Below are 23,126 nucleotides of genomic sequence, written 5' to 3' on the forward strand. Positions count from 1 at the left end.
TATATTTAGTGTTCTGATTTTCTATTGGTTATTTTATGTATTTAAATTTCAAATATTATCCACCTTCCCAGTTTCCCCTCCACAAACTACCTATTACCTCCACCTCTCCCATGAATTATTATTGGTCTGAAGATTTTACTTTTGATTCCAATTTATTTACTGTTCTGAAAGCATCTTTTACATTTATAGACATTACTTTCTTTAGTTTAGGGAGATTTTCTTTTATTTTGTTCAAGATATTTTTTTATTGGATTATTTATATTTCAGATATCATTCCCTTTCCTCATTTCCCCTGCCTAGAACCCCCATCCCATTCCCTCTCCTCCTTTTTGGTTTTATACCATTTTAATTACATGTAAGTATTCAGGTTAGTTCTAGGTTGAGGAACTAGCAGTACAATAGATGCAAATACTCAAGGAGCAAGCAAGACAAAAAACACAATTAGTCAAAGAACAAGCAAGGCAATAAACAAAATTCTGTGAATACTCCCACAATCACTGTTTCTAGGGGCTTACCAGGATGACCAAAATATCTGAGTCAACTTCCCTGTCCTAGCCCAAAGTCACTTTCATGTCTGAAGCCTACTTCCTTGTTCTAGCCTTAAGATTTATATTCCTGCCTGAAATTACTTCTTTGCTGTAGCCTAAGATTTAGATTGTTCCCTGAAATTACTTCTTTGTTCTAGCCTAATGTCAGATTCCTGCCTGTAGCCTACTTCCTTGTCCTTGGCTCATGTCAAGCAGCCACAAAGGCTTTCAGCCTCTCCCCATTTTTTTTTTTTATTTCATTTACAAGATTGAGCCTGTCTTAGGTTGTTCTGCCAAGAATGCCTTCCTTACCCATCTTGGAACATGCATTATCAAAAGCAATGCATTTCTGTCTTAGGTTAGTAAGGCTCAGTGCAGAATTCCACCCTTCCTTGGATTGCCAGCCTGTTAATTTAATAACTCTGTCTGGGGGTCCATTTTCAGGTTCAAGCCCTGTACATTGGCTGACAACATGTTGATCTTGTTAAAGAGAAGCTTTAATGTGATAGGCAGGAATACAAGTATTCCCAGGACAAAAACGGATAGCATGATCAAGCTATATATGTCATTCTTGAAGCTTAACCAAAATAGAAATACTGACCTCAGGCCATGGGTAATTTTATCTGCAGTATCTACCACATCAATGCTCAGCAGTTCTTGAAATTCATAAGCTCAGTATGCAAAGTTAAAACATCCAGAGAGGGGTTAGAATAATGCTAAATACACTGCAAAGGGTCGTTAGCTTTTTCCTCATTATTGTGACTACCATTGTAAATTATAGAACTAGCATGAATCCAGTTGTATTTGGCATGATCCTCAAGATGGCTCCTTACTCTTAAACTCTGAACCTTTTTCTGATAATTTGAATAGGTTATATGCCTATATAAATCCTCTTGTATATTCAACACATTAGTAACATTTTTTGCTAAATGATTAACAAAAGTAGCTGTCTTTTTTTTTTTTTTTTTTTTTTTTTTTTTGGTTTTTTTTTAGACAGGGTTTCTCTGTGTAGCCCTGGCTGTCCTGGAACTCACTCTGTAGAACAGGCTGGCCTCAAACTTAGAAATCTGCCTCAAAAGTAGATGTTTTAACTTCTTGTGTCAAAGCAATTGCAGAAGAAGGGATGCTAGCAATTAATGTATTTAAGTTGTTATACAGGCAATAATCAAGCCCACTACCCTGTTACTTCTGCTTAAAGCCTGACTCATTTCTTCCAGTACTTGCAAGGTATTTTTAAAATACCATGGTTCTGTGATACTCAGGGCAATAAAACAAAACCTGGTTGATAGTCCTCCATAACTAACATGCTGGATTTCAAAACACAAATACAATTAGAAGGTGTACAATCAAGGCAATGTACATTAAATACTCTAGAAGAATCAAAAGTATTTTTAACTTGACAATTAAAGCCTTAACACATGTGCTAACACCTCTGTGAAATCTAGATCCTGCCCCAACATTATTGCTTGCTAACATAATATCATAGAGAATTGCTGCTATTTCCATATATGTCTCGGAAAATGTCCAGAACCAGACTTCCAAATGAAGACTGTTATTTTCAAATATTGGATTGATTTCTAGACCAGTCAATGACTGAGTCTGAATGACAGGTCTCATTTAATAGCAATTCAAAAGGCATTATAACTTCTCTTTTTAATTCTCTGTTTTACAAGGTCTAAGAACTTGAGGCAAGGCAGCTTGTCCCATCAGGGGTATAGGTAAGCAGTAGTGGGTCAGGAACTTATGTCCAATACAGCTTCCCAGTCACCATTGTCAGGACACTCATCAAGCTCAAAGGTCAGCATCATTCTTTGTCCTGGCATAAGCATGTCTCACCCATTGCTCTAGTAGCCACCATGCTCCTTCAGCATTCTGCAGAAAAAACCAAACATGCCCTCTTTCCCATATTTAATACCTGATCAGGATCATGCTTTATGCCAGTAAGTGGATCCTTCTCTTTCACCTATGCATAAGTATGCCTAGTTGTAAAGCACCATAGACACTCAGCAGAAATTTCCTTGGCCTCCAGTTATTTTTTTAAAAAATTAAAATAAAAAATAAAAGAAGATGCTTTAAACATTTTTTTTCTTTTATGAAAATATTTTTTATTAAGTTCCAACGGCCCGTTCCATAGTCTCTTGTCTTTGACAATTATAAAGAATCCCCATACTATGGGTAATTTTAAATTGCTGCTAAAGAGTCTCAGCTGTTTGACTGCCAGAGACAGTTCCATTATGTGTTTTTCTGTTTGCTTGTTTGTTTTTTACTCATGGAATAAAATATGGAGACAAAGTGTGGAGCAGAGACTGAAGGAAAGGCCATCCAGAGACTGCCTTACCTGGGGATTCATCCCATATATAGACACCAAACATAGATACTATTTTGGATGCCAAGGAGTGCTTGCTGACGAGAGTTTGTTTTAGCTGTTTCCGGAGAGGTTTTGCCAGAGGCTGACAAATACAGAGGTAGATGCTTGTAGCTAACCATTGGACTTAACACAGGGTCTCCAATGGAGGAGTTAGAGAAAGAACTGAAGGAGCTGAAATGGTTTGGAACCCCATAGGAAGAACAGCAATATCAACCAGCCAGACCTCCCAGAGCTCCCAGGGACTAAACTACCAACCAAGAGTACATGGAGAGAATCATGATTTTAGCCACATATGTAGCAGAGGATAGAATTGTTTGGCATTAATAGGAGGAGAAGCCCTTGGTTCTGTGAAGGCTCGATTCTTCAGTGTAGTGGAATGTCAGGTCGGTGAGTTGGGAGTCAGGGCTGGAAGGAATTTCTTCAGTCTCTGCTCCACACTTTTTCTCTATATTTTCTCCCATGAATAACAAACAAACAAACACATAATAGAACTGTATCTGGCAGTCAATCATTTGAGACTCTTTAGCAGCAATTTAAAATTACCTATATTGTGGGGATTCCTTATAATTCATAAAAGCAGGGGCAGGGAGGATGGGAGACTGTGAAAGAAGATAACATTTGAAATGTAAATACATAAAATATCCAATAAAAACAACAACAAGAAAAAAACAAAAGAAATGTTCAAAGTCCTTAGTCACTAGGAAAATGTAAATCAACTTGGAGGTTCCATCTTATACCTATTTAAGTGGCTAATATAAAAAAAAAAAAAAAAAAAAAAAAAAAAAAACCTCCAGAGATTGGACATGCTGGCAAGGATGTGGAGCAAGGGGAACACTCCTCCATTCCTGGTCAGAGTAGAAAATTGTATAACCATTTTGGAAATTAATTTGGCAATTTCTCAGAAAACTTGGAATTGTTCTACATCTAGACGTAGATATATTTCTCTTGGGTATATAGCCAAAAGATGCTCTACCATCCCACAAAGACACTTACTCAACTATTTTCATAGCAGCTTTATTTATAATAGCCATAATCTAGAAGCAATATTGATGTCCTTCAACTAAAAAATGCATAAAGAAAATATGGTCAGTCTATACAATAGAATACTATTCAACTATTAAAAGTACAGATATCATGAATTGGCAGCCAAATGTATGGAACTTGAGAATATTCTGAGTGAGGTAACACAATCCTAAAAGGACATGCATGGTATGTACTCACTTATAAGTAGACATTAGCCATAAAATACAGAATACCCATGGTATATCCCACAGACCCAAGAATATAAACAAGAAGAAGACCTGAACAAGGAAGCTTGAAATAGACTTTAAAGGGGGAACAAAATAGTTATAAGAGGCAGGTGGAGGGAGATATCTGAGAAGGAGGGGGAAGGAAGAGGAGAATGGTAGTTCAGAATAAGGTGTGGGGCAAAAACAGGAGCAAGGGCTAGATGGCCACAAATATAAATGGTAATATGCTTATTATGAGTGAAGTGGTGGTGGTGGGGACATCTCCAGGATGAGCCAGAAACCTGGGATAAGGGAAGCACAGAAGAATCAATGGGGTGAACATGGATGTCACTCAGTGCATAGCTGTTTCACTATGAATATGAAACCTTAATAGAACACCTGTAGCCAGTTAAAAACCACAATGGAGAGATAGAGACACCAACCTACCCACCAAACTTTCAACTCCAGATTTATATTGTCCATAAGAAATGCAGGCATAGGAGATGGAGCAGAGGCTAAGGGAATAGCCAACCCATAACCAGGCCAGCTTGAGACTCATTCTGTGGGCAAGTACTAATCCCTGACACTATTAATGATACTCTTTTATGCTTGCAGACAGGGGTCTACCATGGCTGTTCTCTTAGAGACCTGACACACCAACTGACTCACATAAAGACATATACCTACAGCCAAACAGTAGATGAAGCTTGGGGACATTTATGGAAGAATAGGAGAAAGGATTACAGGCCCTGAAGGGAATATGAACACCCCAGGAAGACCAATAGAGTCAACTAACCTAGACCCTTGGGGCTCTCAGAGACTGAACCACCAATCGAAAAACTTACACGGGCTGAGCATAGGCCTTCCCTCACATATGTAGCAGATGTCCAGATTGGTCTTCATGTGGGTCCTGAATAACTGTAGTGGGGTCTATCCCAAAGCTATTGCTTGGGTGTGGGATACATTCTTCTAGCTGGGAAGCCTTGTCTGGCTCCAGTCAGAGAGGATCCACCTGGCCTCTCAGACTTGATGTGTCAAGGTGGGGTAGTACCAAGTGTGTCCCCATCCACTCAGAGGAGAAGGGGAGGGAGAGATGGGAGGAAAGATTGTAAGAGGGAGTGAAGGAGGGAGCAGTAAGCAGTATGTACTAAAACTGAATAAATAAATTAATTAAATAAATAAATATATGTAAATAAATACTTATAATCATTTTTAAAAATAGGCCTTGCACTGCTCTGCAGGGGAGCATTCAATTCCAAGCACCAACATCTTTATATCCAGGTAGCAAAATCTCCCCAATTCCAGTGTGTCTAACACTTTCTTCTGGCATCCACAGTGTTTATATTCATGTGTGCATCTCCACACAGAAACACAAATGAATATACAAAAATTTTTAAACAATATATAAGTACTGAATAAAATTTAAAATAAAAAAAATTTAAAACTATGCTTTAATGTATTAAGTAATGTCTTAGCATCCTATACTCCCTGTCTGTTTTGACTTGAAGTAGAATTTTGAGCCTTTCTCTTATAGACTTTCATGTAAAATAACTAACATTTACCTTTAGACATTTTTTTCCTATTTCACTCAATGTGCCATTTGATCTACCCTTTTGAGTCCTCAAAGCTCTAATAATCCCTATGATCCTGATCCCTGTCTCCAATCCATAGCTTTTTAATCCACTCTGCATGGCTGCAGGCTGTGTACTTATGTCTCTTTATTTTATTTCAAAACATATGAATCATGTGTCAGAAAAGTATGTGCTTATGATATTAATTAACCTCTCTCAGAAACTGACCAATTTTAAGGTCAAAGATTGTTTTTCAAAATGTTAAATATTATGTGGGCTATCAAAGATTCTGACACTAAGTCACCATCATGATACAAGGGAAATCCTTAATTCTAATGAGGACCAGGCCCCTCTGTTCATTATAAAGAACCCTTTTGAGCCCTCAAGGGAAGATTGGCACATGTCTAGTATTATAAAAATACTGCTTAAGTGTGAATATTATACAGCATTAACAGCGCCCAGATTTAATGTGATTGGAAGGGGAAAAAGCTCTGCATATTTAAATTGGAGAACATCTTGCATAATAAATTCTCTAAATAATACTAAGTTGTGAATCAACTTCATCAAAAGAAAAGGGAAGAAAAAGACTGAGGCATGGGTGAACTGGTTTGCTAATTTGATTGACCTTTTGTCAGAGATGAAGGTCTAATTTAAAAAGCAAATTATATTACTGTATGATGTTCTTACATTAATATTAGTGTGTGCCTTAGAAATTTCCTTGAATAATTCCACCCACAATAGTATTTCCTATACTAAATCTTAAGTTTTAGAATATTGATTTTATTAATAGTAATACCATATAATGATCCATTTATAATTTTTGAAACATCTTAAAATCATTTGTTTTTATGCATTGTGCATGGATTACAATGTACATTTTATTTATATTAAAAAAAGATGAACAGAAATTAAACTCCTCCTTGTCTAAGAATTAAAGAAGAATAGAGGAAGTTTATGACACCCAAGTAGCAGCTCCTGTACTCTATGCTGATGTAATGGTACTATTTGCATGTGGGAGGAGTTTTTGACTATGTCTTCAACCTTCCAAACTTAAGATACTGATTTTCTGACTACTTTTGGGGAGTTTGAGGAGATCCATTTTAATTCTTCTTGCAATAGCAAAAGCTGTAATGTCCACATTCCTGTACTAACATGGCATAACTTGACTGAAAAAAGTATTACATATTGCATATTGCCAGCAACTGAAAAGATTGCCTGAAAAAAATGTACATATGGTTGGGATTGTTTTTACTCTAAGCACCAAGTCATGTGCATCTGACAACCTTAAATATGCCTTACTTTTAAAAATGAATGATTTTTCCATTGTATATATTCATATCCCAAAATCATATGACAGTTCTTCAGAATTATAATAAAATTATATTTCCTTAATTTAGTCATTGCCTAACATAACCACATGAAAAGGCATGTTTCCCATAAGCAAAATGGATAGCTTCCTAAGGAAATACTTTTCAGTTACTTTTCTCTTTTTTCTTTTCTTCACATAGTCTCAGATATTTTCATGGTGTTATTTTTTTCTTTAATTTAGAAAACTGAAAGAAATATATTTTTCAATGCCAGAGAATTGGTACTATAGAAAGACTACATGGATATGAAAATAAAAACCACAAGTAAATACAAAATGAAGTAAATAATGAATATTTTTAAAAATTGTTACAATATTAACTGATTTTAAAAAGTTACAAAATGAATAAGTATATCATTTGTCAATTTTCAAGAACATACATTTTCTCTGTCAAAACTAGTCCATTCATACTGGAACATAGTAAATACATTTGTGTCAGTAGATTATTTTTGACTGTTAACACCATAATATATTGAAGAGAAAATAAATAAGAATTAATTCTGATTTTATTGTAAAAATTTAAGAATATATTATGATACATGTATTTAGTTATAATAAATATTTGGTTATTGGCTTAACATTTTAACCTGAACATACAGTTGTGATGGTAAACACAAAATGGAACATATGAATTCATTGGGTGACATTATTTACAGATATTTGTTAAACACACAACTGAATCACTCCTTTAATGATGTTCAGAAAGTAGAATTTTACTAATTGGGATATTAGGAAAAAATTTATTTACATCTTGACCCTAGGCGTGTTTTTTTTGTTGTTGTTGTGAATTATAAGTTAAAAATAATGTCAACTATCACTGCCAGTTTTCTCTAAGAATGACATTAGGTCCTAAATACTATTTTCTAGCATTTTAATAAAGTACTTATTTGGAAGATACTATCTATCTGTTTGGTTTTATTTTTGTGTACATCTTTAAAATATCAAAGATGTTGTCTAAAATATAGTATATCCAAGTCAAAAGGACATGTAACTGCTCTTTCATTAGAAAGAGAAACTTTAAATATATTTATATTAATAAACTTATAAAATACACCACAAAAGTTCATTTGCCTCACTTGAGAGATGCTACAGGATCACTGTTAATATATGCAAACTACCAAATATCCAGTATATATTATTGTCACTTGCCTTCATAATCTTACTATATGATAGAAACATTTTATGCAGTAGAATATTTTATTAGTATTAATTAATTGATTTAATTTATTTAGTTTGCATCTTGATCACAGCTTCCTTTTCCTCCTCTCCTCCACATCTCTCTCTCTTACCTCCACTGCCTTCCCAGCCACTTTCCTTTCTCTTCAGAGAATAGCACACTCCCATGGATATCAACCTGTCTCCATATATCAAATTCCATTAGGACTAGGTACATCTCCTTTGATTGAGGCTAGCCAAGGCAGCCCAGGTAGGGGAAAGTGATCCAAAGGTAAGTAAACAGACATGGACTGCCCCTGATACTCTTGTTAGTGGTCTCACATGAAGAACAAGCTATACATCCATTAAATAAATGTAGGTTCATTCCATGCATGTTCTCTGGTTGGTGGTTTATTCTGTAACCTTCTATGGGTCCAGGTAATTTGATTCTGCAGGATTAATTTTTTTTGGTGGTATCATTGATTGCTCTGCCTCATTCAGTTCTTTCTTTCCCTTTTTACATAAGATTCTCCAAGCTCGACTACTGATTGGCTATGGGTCTTTACATCTGTTTCTATCCAATAATAGGTGATGCCTCTCAGATGACAATTATATTAGGCTCCTGTCTACATGTATAGCAGAATATCATCAATAGTGTCAGGAGTGGGTTTTCTCTTATAGAATAAGTCTCAGGGTGATCTAGTCATTTGTTGACCCCTATAGAGGAATTATAATCCCACAACATGGTTACTGTAGACATCACATCCAAAGACCTAGATCTATGTGATCCAACTAGAATGCATACATGCCAGACACCTTTAAGTCCTCTTGGCCAGAATTCACACAGCCTTAGTACACACCTTTATGGTAAAATTAGTTTGTAGAATGAAGCAGCCATGTTTTAAAGTGATATCTAATTGAGGGGTAAACTAAGTGTTGAATCAAAGAAAAATTAGACAGAGTAAGTCGAAGATAGTATCCTCTGAACTCTCAAAAGAACATCACAGGAAAGAGAAATTATGTAAGAGCAGCACAGTGAGAGAGAGAAAGAGATGATAATCTTATTTATAAAAAGAATCATGTTTCATTTAAACATAGTTACAAATACTCACAAATGGAAACAGAATTATAAAAGCTTGAAATTATTGGAATTGAACTTCTGTTACATTTAAATTATTTAGCATGACATAATTATAAGAAATGCTTAGTAATCTTCCTTAATTAAAACTATTATTATTATAAGAAATAAGTCATTTAATGCTTTATAAGTAACTTTCTTGCCAAATTATATAAGACAACATAAATTCAAACCAATTATAGTACGACATCTCAATATCCCAAGTTTTATTAGGCAGAGGCAGATAATTAAGAGCTAATAGTTGGCCTTGGCTATATATAGTATGATTACATATTCACTCAAAATGGACTAGGCGGAAATTTATTAGAAACACATAAGTAAATAGGAATTAAAAAGTCAAGACCTCAATATTAATATCTATTGTAACTTCATCTTACTAAAAAATATTTCCTTTAAAAAATGTTTCAAAAATCTGAATTTGGATTTTCAATCTAATAATTTCTAAATTTCATTCTTAATCAACCATGCTGTATTAGTCCCACATATGACTTAATGATTTAAGAGTAAAATCTATCCACAATAAGACCTAGAGCACAGACTTCACAGTAGAGAATTGAATGTGTTCACAGGAGGACTCTGAGTCTAGTGCTAAGCAGATACAGCTGCTGGAGATTGTAAAGATATATATATATATATTGTCATTGAAGAGGTATGGCATTCAACTTTTGAAGATATAAATCTAAAAGAAATCCACTGAGGTCACCACCGGGTTTAGATTCTGAACTTCAGAAAATCCTCATTTCTCCCAATCATTCCTGGGCATGATAATATGCAGTGTTGATAACATCAGTTTTGTTGTCATCTTCTCTTCAATATTTTTGAGCTTCTATATGAAAACTGTTGGGAAACTGAAACTTGGAGCTACCTTTGTCTCAACTGTACATTGTTTACTCCAGAAGAAAACACACACCCTGTAGTATCCGTTATTTTTCTAAATATACAGTAATACCATAAGAATAAATAGCCAGAAATTTTCGTGCACTCCATGGAAATATCAATTCTTCTGTAAAATTCAACTGGAAAATTTGCTGTGATTTGTTTTCCTGCTATAGATACCTGTAAGAAAGACCATCAAAATCTTTACTATAAATTATTTAATAACTTTATTTTCACACTGTGATTTCTTGACAAACATATTATAGATCTGTAGAATTGTTTGTTTGTTTGTTTTTTAAATAGAATTAATGGCACTCAATGGAATACTGGCATTTTAGGCACAAGAGACTGCTGGATGAAAATTCTGAATTCCCCCCCCCCCCCCATAATTATGGTATTAGAAGTAAGCTCTTAGAAGATTAGTGTCATTCCTACAAAACTAGAGGGCTGTGGTTTTGGTATGGTTCCATTTATATCTGGGGTAGAGTCCACTTGAATTATTTTACACATTCAACCACACAATCCCATATAATTACTGACATACAGTTTTAAATCTTTGATTTAATCAATAGATTTTATTTTACTCTCTATTTTTTTATTATTCTATAAAAGAAAAAATACATTTACCACTTAAACTCTAATCTATTCATAAGTCACCATGCATTAATGGTATATTATAATGCAGTTTGTTAGTGAAATATTTCCAAAATTCTAGTATTTCTGCACCCCAATTACAGTATATCTATAAATATATCTTTGGAATAGAATAAATGCTGTAACATAAACATGGGATGAAAGGGAACAAATGACATATAACTTTTTAAACTTGAAAGTTTTTTCAAAAATTATAAAAAACAAAATTCAAAATTGGTTGATAGCGTCAGTCAGTAAGAGTAGGTTTTCAGGGAAATAAACAATTCTGGCAGGCTTCAGTAAAATATTTTTCATATTCAAACTACATCAGGGGTCAAGAAGACCAAAATAAAATTTGGAAGAATTTTATTATAACTTCTATTAAGGATGTTATGGGAGATATTAAGAGACAGATGCTTGGCTGCCTCCTCTAAGTTCCAGCACTAATGCTGTGCAAGGACCACCACAGGCTCCCAGTTCTGGCACCATGTTGACAGAAATGAACATTACAGGTGGGCTACCTTGGTCCAGCCGTGTGTTCTCATCTCCACAGGCTCTCTGACGGGGGCCACACTAGCCCCACTCCATGATTGTCCACCCCACAGTCAGCTGCCACACCACCCAACAACCAAGTAAATCAAAACTCTAGATGGTTAAAAATAAACCAAATAGATTTATATATCAGCAAATACTCAATACACAAGATGCCCACATAATTAGAATTGTTATGCCAAATTACCTAACCTTGATATGAATAACTACCTGAGACTGTTGGAGACACCAGAGTGATATTCGCAGACATCTTGCCTCCCCTCCTTTTTTCCTCCTCCTCCTCCTCCTCCTCCTCCTCCTCCTCCTCCTCCTCCTCCTCCTCCTTCTTCTTCTCTCTCTCTCTCTCTCTCTCTCTCTCTCTCTCTCTCTCTCTCTCTCTCTCTCTCTCTTCCTCTTCCCTAAGCTTTCCTGCTCTACTTTCCCTTCTACTGCTCAATCACTGGCTATAGCCTTTATTTTACAAATTAAGGTAGGCAGAAGGTTCACAAAGTCACCTATATACTGAATCACTCTTTATCTGCAGCCCCTCCCCCTCGCAGGAAAGCAGAATTAGCATTACAAGAACAAGGTTATCTACAACATAAGGATTTAAAGAAATATGAATCTTATCTTGAAAGTAAATAACACACAAAATAAAATGGTAAGTTTTTCTTTGTAAAATGCCAGTGGAAATTATATGTCTGTAGACCAGATAGACAAGAGGCTGGAAAACAAAAGACCTAATCTGAGTGGGAGGAGAGATGAAGAATTCAAATGAATAAGTTAATACATCTTCATGATATATGCAGCCCTGGAAATCCCATTGCTAGAAATAGTACTTCTATTCACTTTCAGTTGAGAAACTACTAGGAAGAGGCATTTTTGTGACAGGAAATTGTATCCTTCCAGTGTGCTGGGACAAAAAAACAATAATAATCAGAAATATAGCTTCAGGGTCACTGTGAACAGTTGGGAAAATCAAGGTTCTCTGAAACCAGGGCTTTGTGCTTTAAGCTCAAAACTCTTTCAATTATAATTTATTGACCCAGAAAGTGTTTATTGAGCAGCTGGTTTTGTTTGGCCAATAACTGTGTTAGGAATGTATAAAGCAAAACAAAGCTGACTTAACCTCTGTATTCACAACACTGGCATTCTTGTTGAGAACTAGGATTAAAAAACTCAACAAATCTATTACTATCAAAAGAAGGCTTCATAGTGTAGAGTGAAAAATTATAAAGACCATTTTATACAGGCTTTTTTTCTTTACCCCTAGACCTGAGCAAAAGAATGCAGGTTCCAGAAAGCTGAACTGAATGTAAGATTTCAGGCCTTCACTGCCCTGGGATATATTCCAGGACATTATCCCTGAATCAGAGGACACTTGCTAAATTACATTCCTCAAGGCTGAGGGAAAAGAACTCACCTGTGGATGGGGAAGGCCCAAAGCAGGAAAACACATTCCTGACCACAAAGAGAAATGCAAGCCATCTAGGTGAGACTGAGAAATAGTTGAACTAGTGACAAGGCAAGACTACATTTTGAGAATACAGAGTGTTTTCCACATAACCCTGATTCACTTAGGTTGCGTTCCTCTGGAATTCTCCACTATTTTTATTGTTATATTTCCTTAGCAATCTTTCACCCACTCCTCACTCTCCAGGTTTGTGGTTTCCCCCTTTAAAAACTCTTCTCAGACTGACTGGCTTTGTCAAACTCTACTCCTGCGTGGGTGAGCAGTTTTACTGTTGGCTGCCAGCTCTCTTCCCTAATAAACCTCTGCTGATTGCATCCAGGTACAGTATCTTGTGATTTTTGGGTGGCTGTGATTTCCCGAGACTTGAGTAAGGGTCTCCCGAGTTTGGAGGTCTTCAATAGTACATAAAGAGATTTGCTTCAGAAAATGAGCAGATAAAGTTGCTTACATAAAATGATCACAATTGCCCTATGTAAGGATTACTTAAAGGGGAAGTAACAAGTAAAAAGTTCATATTTTATTGTATTGGGTATGATAGCTTATGGTTGCATTTCCACTATTTAAATGGCTAAGACATAATAGATATGATGAACTTCAAGCCAGTCTTAGTAACAAGGTCAGTGCTTATCACAGGAGACAAAAATGCATGCTAATTAAATAAGAGCTCAGCATATAGCTCAGCATTAAAGTACTTGTTTCTCCACATAAAGACTCCAAATAAATTGCCAGCTTAATGGTGGTTGGTTCCAATAAAGAGCAAAGAAGCCACCTGAGATGAAGACTACGTATGAACTACAGCTTAAAAATCACTGTAAAGGCATCAAAAAATAGCCCCTACAAATTTATTTTCAGTTGTAGAATGAAACTTGAGAATAATACATTATAGAAGCAAAGAGAACAGAAATTACTAAGCCAAGGACAGTTCCAAATTATATTGGGAAAAATGCGGAGAATTAGAAAAAAAAATGTACCTCGAAACTTGTTAGAGAATTCTTAACTGTAAATGCACATGAGCAAATTATTATACAAATGTAAAATATATAAAACTACGGCCAAATATGACACAATGGGTAACATTATTTGCCACCAAGCTTAGACACTTCAGTTTAAAGCCCCAGACCTACATATTGGAAGGAAAGAACTTCCTCAAGTTGTCTTCTGGCCTCCATAAATGCACTGTGCCATGAATGTGTACCCCCTTGTAACTGCTGATATTCTAATGTTAATGGGAATTCTCCAAATTAGTTTGTACCAGAATTTCTGGGAGCCTTCACCCTATGAATTCTGTTTGGTAAATAAAGATTCTAACAGCCAATAGCTGGGGTGGAGAGACAGAGGTGGATTCCAGGCTTGAGACCATGAGGAAGAAGGAAGAAGCAGATTTGCTTTGCCTTTAGGAGAGTTGGGAGAGAGGAGAGACACAGAGACCTTCATGGGGAAGAGAAGTCAGAAAGGCACCCTGGGCTGTGATCCAAGAAAGCACAGGCCAGAGTGCTGCTCAATTGCATCCTGAGCAGCTCAGTTGGAACATAGAAATTAGTAAGTAGTAACTGGGAATTAATGGCGGGAGGTAGATTCTAGCAACACCAAGGTTAGGAGCTAGATTCTAGCAACATGAAGGCTAGGCAGATGCCCGCATATTGTACTATTTAAGGCATATTAAATGTAAAAGATGTGTGTCTTTCATTTAGGAACATAAACCATTGAGCAAGGTAGCAACCCTGTATTGTGATTTATTATTAAAAATTAATGCTACACCCACTCACTTGGATGCACAAAACAGAACAGTTAGTAAATGATAATTTAAAGTAAAAGGGAAAAGTATAACCTAAGTAGACAATGCAAAATAGATCTCTGTGGGGAGCCAACAGATGGCGGCTATCATCCTTGCAACCATCTTGAGCCATATACCCTGAAAAGAGACTTGATTACATCAGCCTGCAACAGCTGAGCACACTGATAATATCTTGTTTTAGATACCCAGGATTTTCCCTTTGGTGTGTGAGATTTAAAGGTGTGTGACTTAAGGGCATGACTTAGAGATCAGATTTAGAGACAAGGCCTAAGGACATGACTTAAAGACATGACTTAGAGGTGTGGCTTAGAAGTGAGACATATAAAAGGCGAGAGGCAGACAGAAGAAAGCAACAGATTATTAGGCACTCAGAAGTACAACTTGGGACTAGGAATTAGGTTAGAGAGTACAATTTGGAGTACAAGTTGGAGTTAGTTATTGGGCATTAGGTAGCAGGCACTTGGAGGAAGAACTTGGATTAGATATTAGGCACTTAGCACTTGGAGAAAAAACTTGAAACTTGGAGGCATTAGGTACTAGGAACTAGGGACTAGGAACTCAAGACTTGGGACTTGGAGAGAAGAAGAGAGACTGAATAATAAAGAGGATTGAATCGCACTCTGTCTGGTCTCCATTCTTCCAGTCCATCCTCACTCTCTCTCTTGCTGAACCCTGACCCTCGGACTGGAGCAGCTTGGGGCAGTGCAAGCTCTAACAGTTTAGCCCCCAAGGCTTTTGGCAGTGTGGGTTCCAACACTGACAGAGTAGTCCAAGATTTTCTGGCCCCCAAGTGTGGGGCAGCTTGGGCCACAACAGATCTCTACAGAAAGTAGAGCTCAGCAGAAATAAAGTTTGTTCAATGAAAAAAATTAAAATATGGTTATAAGGAGGTTCAGGAATTAATGACAATTGTTTCAAGCCTAACAACCAAAGTTTTATCTTTTGGATCCATATGGGAGAATGAGAGAGAGAGAGAGAGAGAGAGAGAGAGAGAGAGAGAGAGAGAGAGAGAGAGAGGAGAAGGAGAAGGAGAAGGAGAAAGAGAAGGAGAAGAGAAAAGAGGAGAGAAAGAACTCCTAGGAGCTGTCTTTGACCCTATATCCACACTATAAAATGTGCAAATGTACACACATGTACATGGGCATGCATACACACACACAGAGAGAGAGAGAGAGAGAGAGAGAGAGAGAGAGAGAGAGAGAGAGAGAAAGAAAGAGAGAGAGCAGAGAAACAAAGAGGAGTAAAAAAGTATATGTTTTAAAATATAAAATCAGAATAAAAATGGGTATATGTTGAATAGTTTTGTTGTGTGAGAAGAGAATGTATGAGAAAAGGCTTTCATAAGATTTGCCTGTAGGCAAGTCAGTAGTGCATTTTCTTTATTGGTTATTTATGTGAGAAGTCCCAGGCCTTATGGGTGCTACCATCCTTGGGCAGGTTTTGCTGGATGTTATAAGAAATCAATCTGAGCAAGCTATGAAAGAGCAAACTAGTAAGTAGTACACATTCATGGCCTTTACATCATTTTCTGTTTCTAATTTCTTGCCTTGATTTCTTGCCCTGACATTTTTTCGTAGTGGACTGTGACCTGAGAATAGTAAAGTATCATAAACATGTTTCTTCAAAAGTTACTTTGGGCTATGATGTTTTACTGTGCTAATTGAAAGCCTACGACAGCTGTTGTATTTTCCAGGGGGTACTCTAAAAGTATAATTTAAATATTTTAGATTTTGGAAGAAGGGTAGGATCAAAGTTTCATGATTTTATGGTGAAGAAGAGAGGAAATGGGATGTAGATTTATAGTGTTGTAGGAAAGCAGAGTATTGAAGAGGGCACGTGAGGTAAACAGGCTGGAGAAACCTGAAGGATAGGAGAAAGGTAGGAGTTTGAGTGTCCCATGCAACATTATTATTTAGGAACAATTGATTAATATATATATCAATTATATCATGGCATTTTATAACAAGAAATTACAATTATAAATTGAATGGACCTAATAGCATGACACTAAAAAATAATGCAATCATTTATTAAAAAGTATGTAAACCACTTGAAAGAGAATTTTAAAACTAACATTTAATAGTAAAAATAACAGGCAGAGTTAGTATAAATAATTAAAGAGAAGATTTTAACAATGGTATAGCCAGAAGAGAGCTTGAAGTAATTTGTACAATGTTCCACTAAATATGACAGTAACAGTTACTCTCATATATATTTTTTAAGAACACTTATTGTATTAGGCAATAAAAATCTCTCAAATTGTAAAAATATGAACACAATAAAAACTGTTTTCTTACTACAACAGAAATAATGTGGATCTCAAAATCATTCATTTAAATAACCCCTTCATACACCTAGCCTATCCCCGATTTTAAGTGTCAGATTGCAGTACCAAGAAACATACTTTTAATCTGTAAACTTCATTGGCCACAACTATCAGATCCAAAGAAATTTTCCTACCTGATAACACACAGCCAATCATACTTTCCTAAAGTAGAAAGGGGGAATAGAAACCAAGAAAAAAGTCACCAACCCAAAAGAGAAAATCAATACCAAGACATATAATCATCTCTATCCTAGATGCCAAAACAGTACCATAACAATACAAACAACAACATCCAGAGTAATATGTCTCCCCTAGAGCCTAGCTATCCTACCATGGCAGGACCCGAATATTCCAAAGTGTCTGAAGCACACATACACGCACAAAAATCATCTTAAGACCACCTGTGTAAAGATGATAGAGTTCCTTAATAAGGAAACTAATAAATACCTGAAGAAAGCCAGAAAAACACAAACAGATAGTTCATGAAAACAAATAAAAGTGTTCAAGACTTAAAAATGAAATCAATAGAGAAAGCTCAAACTGAGGGAATTTTGAAAATATAAAATTTAAAAATTTGAGCAAAAACTGCAGAGGCAAGCAAGCTTGGACTAAAGAAAAACAAGATACTGAAGAGAAAAATCTTGGGCACTGAAGATACAATAGGAAAAAAATGTTATACTGTTCAAAGAAAGCATTAAATTTAAAACACTTCTGACACAAATTTTCCAGGATATCTGGGACACTATAACAAGACAAACCTTAAGAATAATAGAAAGAAAAGAGAAGTATCCCATCTAAAAGTCACAGAAAATATTTTTATTAAAACAAAGAAAAAATTTCTTCCATAAAGAACGTATAAGAAGCATGGAGAAAAGCCAACAGATTCAACCAGAAAGAAAGTCACATTGGCAATAATAATCAAAACAGCAAAAGTACAGAAAAATGAATGAATATTAAAAGCTGAAAAAGAAAAAGAACAAGTAACAAATTAAAAATTGAGTTATTAGAGTTACAAATGACTTATCAGTGTAGACTCTAAAAGCAAGAAGGGCTTAGAACACTGTGTTTCAGAGTTGAAGAGACCACAGATGCCAACCCAGACTACTATACCCAGCAAAACTTTCAATCACCATAGAAGAATTGAAGCACAAATTTCTTGTTTCTGTGGAGACCCAGATGTGTCATATGTTTTTTTTTGTTTTTTTTTTTTTTGTTTTGTTTTGTTTTGTTTTTTTTCCTGGAACCTGTCTTATAAGAGGATATTTTGTTGAACTAGACAATTTATAGGATTTTTTGCTTAAAACAGACATGTTTTGCTGGAAGCTGCCTAGAAAAAGAGCATGTGATGTTTTGGTAGAGAGAATGCTTGAGAAAACATGTGATGTTTGGAAAGAATATAAATATAACCTGATAGTGGCTGACACTATGTGGCATTGGTTTGCCTTGCTAATCCTCCCTGGTCTCAGTGGCAGTTGAAGGCCCAGGACTGAAGGGGACATGCAGAAAAGTTGAGGCTTAGCATTATGAAAAGAGCCTATGAGAGGCTATTTGTGAAACTGCATTCTAGTTGCAGTACACGACGTCAGTGGTTTTGGAGATGCCAGTGCCATGTGATGATCACCATGAACTGCAGCAGCAGTGGAGTACACAGGCAGCTGGAGACAAGAAGACAAGCTCTGTGCTACAAAACATGTAGAAGAATGCAAATCAATCCATTCTTATCTCCTTGTACAAAGGTCAAGTCCAAGTGGATAAAGGATCTTCACATAAATCAAGATACACTGAAAAGGGGGATAAGGGCCTCAAATACTTGAGCACAGGGGAAAAGTTTCTGAACAGAGAACACCAATGGCTTATGCTCTAAGATCAAGAATTGACAAATGAGTCCTCATAAAATTGCAAAGCTTCTGTAAGGCAAAAGACACTGTCAATAGGACAAAATGGCAATTAACAGATTGGGAAAAGATCTTTACCAATCCTACATCTGATAGAGAGCTAATATCTAATATATACAAGAACTAAAAAAATTAGATTCCAGAAAATAAAATAAGCCTAATAAAAAATGGGGTTCAGATCTAAACAAATAATTCCCAACTGGGGAAATTCAAATGGCTGAGAGTCACCTAAAAAATTGGTCAACATCCTTAGTCATCAGGGAAATAAAAATCAAAACAACCCTGAGATTCCACCTCACCCCAGTCAGAATGGCTAGGATCAAAAACTCTGGTGATAGCAGGTGCTGTTGAGGATGTGGAAAAAGAACACTCCTCTATTGTTCATGGAATTGCAAGCTGGTACAACCACTCTGGACATCAGTCTGGCTGTTCCTCAGAAAATTGGACATAGAATTACCTGAGGAGCCAGCTATAATCTTCCTGGGCATATACCCAGAAGATACTCCAACATATAACAAGGACACATGCTCCACTATGTGGATAGCAGCCTTATTTATAATAGCCAGAAGCTGGAAAGAACCCTGATGTCCTTCAACAGAGGAATTGATACAAAAAAAAAAAAAAAATGTGATACCTTGACACAATGGAGTATTATTCAGCTATTAAAAACAATGAATTCATAAAATTCTTAGGCAAATGGATGGAACTAGAAAATATCGTCCTGAGTGAGGTAACCCAATCACAGAAAACACACATAGCATGCACTCACTGATAAGTGGATTTTAGCCGAAAAGCTTGCAATTCCCAAGATACAAGTCACAGACCACATGAATCTCATGAAGTAGGAAGACCAAAGTATGGTGCTTTGGTCCTTCTTACAAGGAGTAATAAAATACTCATGGGCACTAATATGAAGACAAAGCGTGGGACAGAAACTGAAGAAGGGGCCGTCCAAAGACTGTTCCACCTGGGTATCCATCTCATGTGCAGTCACAAAAGGCAGATGCTGATGTGTATGCCAGGAAGTGCATGCTGACAGGAGCCTGATATAACTGTCTCCTTAGGTCTGCCAGAGGCTGACATGTACAGAGGTGGGTTCTTACAGCTAACCATTAAATTGATCACAGGGTTCCCAATGGAGGAGTTAGAGAGAAGACTGAAGAAGCTGAATGGGTTTGCAGTCCCATGGGGAGAGCAACAATACCAACCAACCAGAGCTCCCAGGGTCTAAACCACCAGCCTGGGAGCACATAGGGAGAGACCCATGGCTCCAGCTGTATATGTAGGGGAGGATGGCCTTTTCTTGAAGAGTTGGGAGAGAATATTCTTGGTCCTGTGAAGGCTCAGATGCCCCACTGTGGGGGAATTTGATGGTGGCAAGGTGGGAGTGTGTGGGTTGGTGGGGGCACATCCTCATAGAAGCAGGAGGAGGTGGGATGGGGTAGGGGTTCCTGGGTGGGGGAAAATGGGGATAGGGGATAACATCTGAAATGTAAATAAAATATCCAATAAAAATTAATTTAAAAAAGAAAGAAAAGAATTCTACAGATTCAATCAAATCTCTGTCAAAGGTCTAAGAAAATTCTTTATAAACTTTGAAATGACAATTCTCAACTTCATATGGAAACACACACACACACACACACGCACAAAACAGAACAAAACAAAACAAAGTTGAGACTTGCCACCTAGGGGCATTGCAGGGGTAGCTGCTTTGTCACATGTGTATTAGTAGCTGCCAGAGATGAAAGTGTCTATATCTCCCTTTAGTGTTCTAATCTATGAATATCTGAATAATTAATAGCCTATGTTTCTCTTAAAATAGCAAACCAAAAATGACCACTATTCTGGCTGCTCTCAGACCCGATGGACCTCACTTGTGGTCACCCAAGTGTGCCCAGGCAAGGAATGAGCCAAGACAAACACAAGACACAAGTCATGGGCTCAGACAGGGAACTAAGCTAGGATGGCCACCAGTCTGGTACAGCACATACTTGGGGAGGGGGATGAGCAAACCAAGACTGAGATAACCCCTGTCCCATGCTGTAAAGCACATGTTGGGCATGGCACTCCTGAAATCACTCCTCAGACAACCCCAGACATGCACAGACTCCCAGGTACTAATAAGGTATCAACTAAGTATTGGAGAATTGGAACAGAAAAAAAAAAGAGAGAAGGATGTGAAAACAATGAATAAAAAAAAAAGCTGGAGAATTGAAGGTAGTAAGGAACAGTCTGATGTGAGTTGCCAGTCATGTCAGAAAGGAACAGTGGCTAATGCTGCTATGGAGGCCACATCTGGCCTTAAAGCACCTGAGGTCTGTTATCATCAAAGGCCAGGTAGACACTCCTGGTCTGGGATGCCACCTTTGTAAATGGTGATGTCTGAGGGCTGTGCATAACTGGCTGCACCTTTTATCTGGGCATCATGGGATAGCTGGACCTAGGAGCACAAAAGCAAATGAGTGGACCATGTTCCAAGCCAGCTGAAGTACTAGGAAGAGTTCAGCAAAGTGAGGGAGTTGTGAGTAACTTGGTCCTCTAAGTATGACTGTGCCCTCCTCCATGTTCTCCCCTTGCCAATTATGGTAGCCAGGAGAGATAACCATAGGGTCATGAGAACATGAAAGCTAGCCCTGCCCCTCACCTCCTCAAGCACACTGGAGATCAGACCCTGTACTTCAACTGGGTCCTGGATGTGGGGTTGTAGGTGTGCTGGGCCTGGAGGGTGTGAGCACAGGAAAGCCAGCCCTGATGCTTACCTGTTGTGAAGCAGCTAAGATGATGAAGAGGAGAATTTCTACTCTCCCTGGTTCCTTACTACCAATGGGCAGATGGGAGAGATGGATGCAGGATCATTAAAGTAGAAGAACTGGCCTGCCTCATCAGCTTCATTACTTAAAAGAAGCAGGCCTAGTACTTCACTTAGGCAGCAAGGTAAACTTGGCCCTGGTTGCCAGGGTTTCTGGTAAGGAGGCCACAAGTTGACCATCTCATATAGCTGCCAGGTCCATATCCAGGGCTTTGAATTGGTCTACACCAGTTTCTATCCCATTGACGAATTGATGGAATTCATGAAGTGACCAATCGTACAGAATAAAAAATTACAAGATTTCCTTGACACAAGGCAACAATAGTATATCCTTTCCAATTTCAAGATAGATAACAGAGCTGTGGTATATAACAGTGTGTTCTGAAGTACACCCTTTTGGCCACACTTCATTGCTTGCAAAAGTTCTCTATAATAAGTCATTGGTCTGGTACTAGAAATCTGGCTTTTGCTACTCTATCAATACTAGAACCTCACTAGGACTCCTCTTTGATATATTCAAAGTAAATACCAAGAAATAAACATATAGCTATGGATACCTGATCTTTCATTAAAAAATTCAAAAATGTATACTGAGTAAAAGATATCTTCAAAAGTGGTGCTGTCACACTGGCATATAGATGAAAGCAATTAGATCCATATCTCTCACCCTACACAAAACTCAAGACCAAGTGAATAAAAAAAAAAAAAAAAAAAAAAAAAAAAACCTCAACATAAAATTTGATATATTGAACCTAATAAAAGAGAATGGGGAAAAGCCTTGAACTCATTGGCACAGGAAACAACTTCCTGAACAGAAAGAACAATGATATCACAGACACTAAGATTAACAATTAACAAATGGGACCTTATAAACATGAAAAACTTTTGTTAAACAACAAACACCATTAATAATACAAATATTACCCTACAGAATGGGAAAAGAGTTCGACTAGCTCCAAGTCTGACAAAAAGATTATATCAAAAATATATAAAGGCAAGAAACTAGACATCAACAAACTAAAGAATCTAATTTAGATCTAAACAATGAATTCACAATAAATGAAACACTCAAATTGCCTAGAAATGCATAATATTCAACATCCCTAGACATCAGGGAAATGCAAATCTAATTGACTCTCTCTGAAATTCCATTTTATACTTGTCAGAATGGCTAAGATAAATGACATAAGCTCATGATGGCAAGACTGTAGAATATGGGGAACACTCCCTCATTGCTGGTGGGGATGCAAATTTGTTCAGCCACTATGCAAAGCAATATGTCTGTTACTCTGAAATCTTGTTCTTGATCTACTTCAAGACCCATATAATCAAAGACTCTTTTATTCTACCACAAAGACACATGCTCTACCATGTTCCTTGCTTTTCTATACATAATACCTAGAAACTGGAAACAATTTTGATGGCCTTTC

The 23,126-nt window shown here is 36.9% G+C and overlaps 1 non-coding gene across 1 annotated transcript; it reads left to right on the plus strand.

Moving 5' to 3' along the window:
- The first annotated feature begins 20,564 nt into the window (after window positions 1–20,564).
- Window positions 20,565–20,696, plus strand: LOC117719439 (small nucleolar RNA SNORA17). Its single transcript, XR_004608168.1, has one exon. It is a non-coding gene; the product is annotated as a small nucleolar RNA SNORA17 (small nucleolar RNA).
- The last annotated feature ends 2,430 nt before the right edge of the window (window positions 20,697–23,126 follow it).

This window comes from Arvicanthis niloticus, chromosome 13, assembly GCF_011762505.2.
Source record: "Arvicanthis niloticus isolate mArvNil1 chromosome 13, mArvNil1.pat.X, whole genome shotgun sequence".
NCBI classification, from domain to species: domain Eukaryota; kingdom Metazoa; phylum Chordata; class Mammalia; order Rodentia; family Muridae; genus Arvicanthis; species Arvicanthis niloticus.